The sequence below is a fragment of the Leopardus geoffroyi genome, chromosome D3, assembly GCF_018350155.1.
Source record: "Leopardus geoffroyi isolate Oge1 chromosome D3, O.geoffroyi_Oge1_pat1.0, whole genome shotgun sequence".
NCBI lineage: Eukaryota > Metazoa > Chordata > Mammalia > Carnivora > Felidae > Leopardus > Leopardus geoffroyi.
In genome coordinates this window covers 27,404,692-27,412,350 of record NC_059339.1, presented here as the reverse complement: position 1 = coordinate 27,412,350, position 7,659 = coordinate 27,404,692, and positions in this window count along the sequence as shown.

Genomic DNA, 7,659 nt, shown 5'->3' with positions numbered 1-7,659 from the left:
ACAGCTTCGGGTTCTGCTGGCTTAGAGGTCTTGCTTGGTTGCCACAGGTGGCAAGGGACACGCTGGTTCCACTGAACAGGAAGCTGAGACTGCCGCCTGGTGACTTTGTCAGGCAAAAAGGGGGTTGCTGTACTGGTTGGGTGGCTGGGCTTGATTATCAAGCGTAAATCGGTTTGCTACTCCAGAATGGGGGCAAGGAGGAACACCTGGAACCCAGGAGATTCTCTTGGTAATCTTACGTAGGGCTCCCGCATGCTGTGGTAAAAATGACGGAAAACTATAGCAACCTAAAACAGGCAGGACTAAGGGGCGACTGGGTGGCTCAGTCGGTTAAGCGTCCGATTCTTGGTTTTGGCTCAGGTCATGATCTTTCGGTTCAGGGGTTCTAGTCCCTCATTGGGCTCTGCGCTGGGAGCCTGCACACTCTCTCTCTCGCGCGCGCAAAATAAATAAGCACTGCTAGGAATTTACCCAAGGGATACAGGAGTGCTGATGCATAGGGGCACTTGTACCCCAGTGTTTATAGCCGCACTTTCAACAATACCCAAATTACAGAAAGAGCCCAAATGTCCATCAACTGACGAATGGATAAAGAAGATGTAGTTTATATATACAACGGAATATTACTTGGCAATGAGAAAGAATGAAATCTGGCCATTTGTAGCAACATGGATGTAACTGGAGAGTGTTATGCTAACTGAAATAAGTCATACAGAGAAACACAGATACCGTATGTTTTCACTCATATGTGGATCCCGAGAAACTTAACAGAAGACAGTGGGGAGGGGAAGGGGGAAAAAAAAGGTTGCAGAGAGGGAAGGAGGCAAACCATAAGAGACTTAAAAACTGAGAACAGCGGCGCCTGGGTGGCTCAGTCAGTTAAGTGTCAGACTTGGGCTCAGGTCATGATCTCGTGGTTTGTGAGTTCGAGCCCCACGTCGGGCTCTGTGCTGACAGCTTGGAGCCTGAAGCCTGCTTCGGATTCTGTGTCTCCGTCTCTCTCTGCCCGTCCCCCACTTGTGCATTGTCTCTCTATCAAAAATAAATACAATGTAAAAAAAAATTTAAAAACAGCAACAACAAACTGAGGGTTGATGGGGGTGGAGGAGAGGGGAAAGTGGGTGATGGGCATTGAGGAGGGCACCTGTTGGGATGAGCACTGGGTGTTGTATGGAAACCAATTTGACAATAAATTATATATTTTAAAAAAGTATATTTCAGAAAACACTGAATTTATAAAAACAAATAAATAATAAAACAGGCAGAACCATTTAAAGCACAAAAACTTCCAGAATTAAGGGGCACCTGGGTGGTTCAGTGGGTTGAGCATCTAACTTCGGTTCAGGTCATGTTCTCGTGGCTCGTGAGTTCGAGCCCCACATCGGGCTCTCAGGCTCTCGGGCTCTCTGCTGTCAGCGCAGAGTCACTTTGGATCCTCTGTCCTCCTCTCGGTGCCCCTCCCCCGCTGAGCGCATGTGCGCTCTCTCCCGCGCTCTCTCTCCCCAAAACAAATCAACATTAAAAAAATTTTTTTTCAAGGATAAAGATCTAGGTCACCCCACAAAAATCCCCCCCCCCAAATATGACTGGCTGAGGTGCTTGCTGGGGACAAAGAGAAAGGGTGGTGGAAGAACACTCATCTTGTCATGTGACCAATCACAGCCGCGAGCACAGTTGTGGCCAAAGATGTCCTGTGTCTTACTTTGATATGGACTTTTGTACCTCATACTTGTCTTTTTCTCCTCTCTCATTCTCATGCTACCAGGAAGTATTAATGTATAAATCATGGCTATTTCTGTAACTCAATATTAGGCTACAGGATAGCAGAATCCGAATCAGGAAACAAAGGCACATTTATTCAGAGATGGGTAAGGGGGAACTTTGGGTTTCTTCTTTCGATTCGGCTGTCGGAAGGATAGCTGAATCATACAATGTGAAAGCACGGTGCTCCGAATACCTTTACTTGGAAGTTAAATGTTGAAAAGGAGGTGTTTGGATGCAAAGCTGAGCTGACCAAGGGGTAGATTGTGCTGGGCTGGTTGTGGTTAACCCAGAGCCACCACCATTCATTTTTAAGGCTGAGAACTCTGTTTTCCAGAATCCCCTTTCCCTTAGGGTTTTGGGATAGCGCCAGCCAGAGAGAGAAAGTCGTAGGAGGTTTGGAAGATGGAGGTGAATCAGTCACAGTCAAGTATGTGGGTAAACAAGAGATCCACACTGGCTTCCTGGAGCACGACCCCCTTCATCACTGAATTCTGAGATGGTCTGCACAAGCTTCTTGGAGAATCTTGAGACCCACCCACCTTGGTGCTTCAGGCTGAGGTCTTTAGCATGAGCTTCTTTGCTCTTGCATCTGCAAGAGCTTCCATTACCTCTGTTCTTTTGGCTCTTCCCACACTCACGGAAGTCCCTGATTCTTTTTTTTTTTTTTTTTTCTTAAGTTTATTTACTTATTGAGAGAGAGAGAGAGAGGGAGGGAGGGAGGGAGAGAATCCCAAGCAGGCTCCGCGCTGACACTGCAATGCAGGGCTTGATCCCATGAACCACGAGATCATGACCTGAGCTGAAATTAAGAGTCGGATGCTCAGCCAACCGAGTCACCCAGGTGCCCCTGATTGTAACAGTTTTTTACACAACTTTTTTAGTTTTTAAGTAATCTCCACACCTGATATGGGGCTCAAATCCATGACCCCAAGATCAAGAGTCAAACACTCTTTCAGCTGAGCCACCCAGGTACCCCTACAAGGTAATTTTAGAACTTTTTTGTTCTTTTAAAAGAAACCCTGTACCCATTAATGGTCACTCCTCATTGCCTCTCTTGGCCCCAGTCCTAAGCAACCAGTAATCTACTTTCTGTCTCCATAGGTCTGCCTGTTCTGGAGATTTCGTAGCAATAGAATTCACAATATGTGATCTTTTGCAAATGGCTTCTTTCACTTAATATAACGTTCTCAAGATTTACTCTTGGGCACCTGGCTGGCTCAGTCGGTAGAACATGTGACTCTTAATCTCGAGTGTGTGAGTTCAAGCCCCATTCTGGGCATAGAGTTTCCTAAATAAACAAGCAACCCAGTAAATAAATAGCTTTTAAAAAGATTTACTCATATTGTAAATATGAGTAATTGTAATTTACTCATATTGTAAATACTTCATTCCTTTTTATGGCCAAATAGTATTCCATTGCATGGGCATACAGCATTTGGTTTATCCCTTCATCACGTGGCGGACATTTGGGTTATTTCTACTTTGGGGCTATTGTCAATAATGCTGCCATGAACATTTGTGTATCTGTTTTTGTGTGGGCCTATGTTTTCAAAATTAAAAAATATTTTGTACTGAAAAACGACACTTTCCAAATGAAAAGACAATCTACAGAATGGGAGAAAATATTTCCAAGTCACATATTTGATAAAGTGCTTACATCTAGAATATGCAAAGAGTTCTTACAATTCAATAATAAAAAAGTTAATAATCCAAATTAAAAATGGGTGAAAGCCAGGGCACCTTGGTGGCTCAGTCGGTTAAGCACCCGACTTTGGCTCAGGTCATGATCTCGCAGCTTGTGAGTTCAAGCCCTGCATCAGGCTGTCTGCTATCAACACAGAGACTTCTTGGAATTCTCTGTCCCCCTCTCTCTGCCCCTCCTCCTCTCATGCTCTCTCTCGCTCTCTCTCTCAAAAATAAACATTTTTAAAAAATAAAAATGGATGAATGGATAAAGAAGTTGTGGTTTATATACACAATGGAATACTGCTTGGCAATGAGAAAGAATGAAATATGGCCATTTGCAGCAACGTGGATGGAACTGGAGAGTGTGATGCTAAGTGAAATAAGTCAGGCAGAGAAAGACAGATACCATATGTTTTCACTCTTATGCGGATCCTGAGAAACTTAACAGAAGACCAGGGGGGAGTGGCAGGGGGAAGCAGAAGTTACAGAGAGAGAAGGAGGCAGACCATAATAGAGTCTTAAACACTGAGAAGAAACTGAGGGTTGATGGGGGCTGGGAGGGAGGGGAAAGGGGGTGATGGGCATTGAGGAGGGCACCTGTTGGGATGAGCACTGGGTGTTGTATGGAAACCAATCTGACAATAAATTTCATATTCAAAAAATAATAAAAAAACAAAAAATAATAAAAATAAAAATGGGTGAAGGATTTCAACAGACATTTCTCCAAAGAAGATACACAAATGACCAATAAGCACGAGAAAAGATACTCAGCACCTGTTAGTAATCAGGGAAATGCAAACCAAAACCACAATAAGACACTGTTTCACAGTCACCAGGATAGCTGTCGCCAAAAAGACAAACACTAATAAGAGTTCGTGATATGAGACAGAGCTGGAACCCTCACACGTTGCTGGTGAGAATGTAAAATGTTACAACAGTGTTTGGCAATTCCTCAAAAAGTAAAGGGAAGGCTCAGCAATTCTGCTCCTAGGTACATAACCCAAGAGAATTGAAAATATAGGTTCTAGGGGAGCCTGGGAGGCTCAGTTAAGGGTCCACCTCTTGATTTTGGCTCAGGTCATGATCTCACAGTTCGTGGGTTCGAGTCCCACATCGGGCTCTGTGCTGACAGTGCAGAGCCTGCTTGGGATTCTCTCTCTCCTTCTCTCTCTGCCCCTCCCCCTGACTCTCTCTCTCACACACAAAATAAACAAACATTAAAAAAAGAAATAAATGGGGCACCTAGGTGGCCCAGTCAATTACGCGTTTTACTTTGACTCAGGTCATGTGGTTCGTGGGTTCAAGCCCCACATCGGGCTCTCTGCTGTCAGCATGGAGCCCGCTTCGGATCCTCTGTCCCCTTCTCTCTGCCTGCCCCCCCCCCCGCTCTCTCTCTCTCTCTCTCTCTCAACAATAAATAAAAAACATAGTTCCATACAAAACGGATACATAAATGTTCATGGCAGCATTATTCACAATAAATAGCCCCAAAGGAGAAATAACCCAAGTGTCCACCAAGTGGTGAATGGATAAATAAAATGTAGTATATCCACACAATGGAATATTATTTGGCCATAAAAAGGAACGAAGCACTCATATACACCGCGATATGAGTAAATCCACTCTCCCTATTTTTTCTTTTGGCATTTGTACTTTGGGTGTCATACCTAAAACACTATTAACTAATGCAAAGTTATAAAGATTATTCCTCTGTTTTGTCCTAACAGGTTTTTTTTTTTTTTTTTTTTTTTGAGAGAGGGTACAAGTGAGTGAGGGACAAAGAGAGAGGGAGAGAGAGAATCCCACGAGGAACACAGAAAGAGAGAGAGAAGCAGGGCTCACCCAAAGCGGGGCTCAAACTGACGACCTAAGAGATCATGACCTGAGCCACAGTCCGGTCGATGTTTAACTGACTGAGCCACCCAGGCGCCGCTCTCCTCTTTTATAATTTCAGCTCCTCTATCTGGGTCTTTGATCCTCTCTCCGGGTCTAAGTTTTTGGACAGGACCCTTCCAGTGCAGTGATCGTGTTTTTCCCCCAGTGATTTTTGTTCAACCTTAGGCTGGAAAGCCCCTTCCCTGACCTCAATCCTTTCTACTCATGTACAAATTAACTTATCCAAGGCATTCATATTGTGATTCCTGAGGTGTTAGGGGCTGGATGTGTATATAATAGGTACAGTATTTGTCAAACAATCGTATTTATTGGGCAGCTGCTGTGTGCTTGCATGATGCCGGAGTTAGAAAGTTAGAAAGGTGAGTAAAATATGATAGTTGTCCTCAAGGAGCAAACACACAAGCTGGAGATTCATTCAGAAGTATTTATTTATTCAGTACTTTGTTTTATTTTAAGTAGGCTCCATGTCCAATGTGGGACTTGAACTCAGGACCCTGAGATCAAGAATCACATGCTCAGGGCGCCTGGGTGGCTCAGTCGGTTAAGGACCTGACTTGGGCTCAGGTCATGATCTCGTGGTCCGTGACTTCAAGCCCCACATCGGGCTCCGTGCTGACAGCTCAGAGCCTGGAGCCTGCTTCCGATTCTGTGTCTCCCTCTCTCTCTGCCCCTCCCCCGCTTACACTCTGTCTGTCTCTCTCTCAAAAATAAACAAACAAAAAGATAAAAGTCATGTGCTCTACCGACTGAGCCAGCCAGGAGCCTCTGTTCAGCACCTTGAAGTGCCCAGCACCAAGCAAATAAGACATCCCTCTTTACTTTTATTTGCTGAATGGTGGCAACGAGTGCACAGGAGGGCACTAAACCCAGTCCAGGAGGAGGGGAAGTGGAGGAGGCAAGGTCTCTTAGAGGAAGTGATGACTGGCGGTCTTCCAGGATGGGTGGCAGTCGGCTGCTGAGGAAGGAAGGAGGCTAAGCCGACCTTCAGAGACGTGGCCTGAGGAGCAGAATGTACACTTCCTCAGTGGGCACCAGGCTGTGCGCGGGGAAAACAGCGCTCCTTCCACCCAGAGAGGGAGGGTGGAGGAAGCAAGTTCCGGGCCGTCTGAAGCCATCCCAGGCAGAAGGCTCGCTTCACCCACTTTACTGCATTGCCTAGAACATGGACCCTTAAATAATAAGACGTCAGATGCACAAACTCAGAGCCCCCCGGATGGTGTTCTGTACAACAGAAGATGCAGACGTTCATTGTGGGAAGTCCACCGTTCTCCAGATGGTTTGGGGAGCTTTTCACCTGAGCATCACAAGAAATACATTGAGTGCATGCCGGGAAATGCCATGTCTGCTGCACTCAGGCGGTGGGGGTGCTGCGTGGCAGGTCCTATAGGTCCAATTCTCCCTGAAGCGGCTGCTCTCCAGAAGCTGAACACAGCTAAAGGCAGGCTAAGGGAGGTGGCTGCAGATGTATAATGGTGCGAAGACCCAAAAGGGACGGTGAAAGCAGTTGAACGGCTGACGACTTCACCTTCCCCTACCGCCTGGTGCAGTAAGCGCTTGGCGCCCCCAAGGGCCCACCTTACTCTGTGGCTGGAAGGCATTTGCTCCCTCCTCTGGCTTCTTTGCATTTTTCTGACCTCTTGGGGCAGCAGTGACCCACATGGATGTTAAAGTCAGTGGCTGTTCTCACAGCTGGAATATTGGTTGAGAGGGAGTAGGACTTCTTGATGGGGAGAGGAGAGGTTGGGAAACAATTTGATCTATTTCGGTCATTAGATGTTTGAGAAACTTATGCTAGGAATTCTGGTTTGCAGAGTCCAAAAAAAAAAAAAAAAAAAAAAAAAAAAAAAAAAAAAAAGCTAGCGAAGTTTTTAAAGTGAAAGCTACCCGAGTCACGTGTCATCTGAGGGCTGCTCATGCAGAAGGTCTGATCTACTCTTCGACATCAGAGGGGAAGTACAGGTTCCTCCCAATTCCAGAGCCTCTGTCCTACGTCACCTATACCGAGCAATCAGAGCCTGAGTGAACCACCTGGGGTCAGCGGTGGGGTCGGGTGAAGCCTCGGTGTCTGATGGATTTGGTCTCGAAAGGCAGTGGGGCCAGCATGGGCTCCTGGGAACGATGTCACCTGAGGGGTTGGCAAGTCTGAGGCGCGGGAGGCAGAGCAGAGCCTCCAGAGATCGTGCACCTGTGCTTCCTGTGCTGAATGCCACCAGAAGGGGTCGTGAGCTCTGAGGTGTCTGGATTTGGCCCTTTGGCAGCATTTGGGGTGGTGGTGGCTGGTGGTGGAGGCGTGAGGAATTGGAGGGCCAGGCC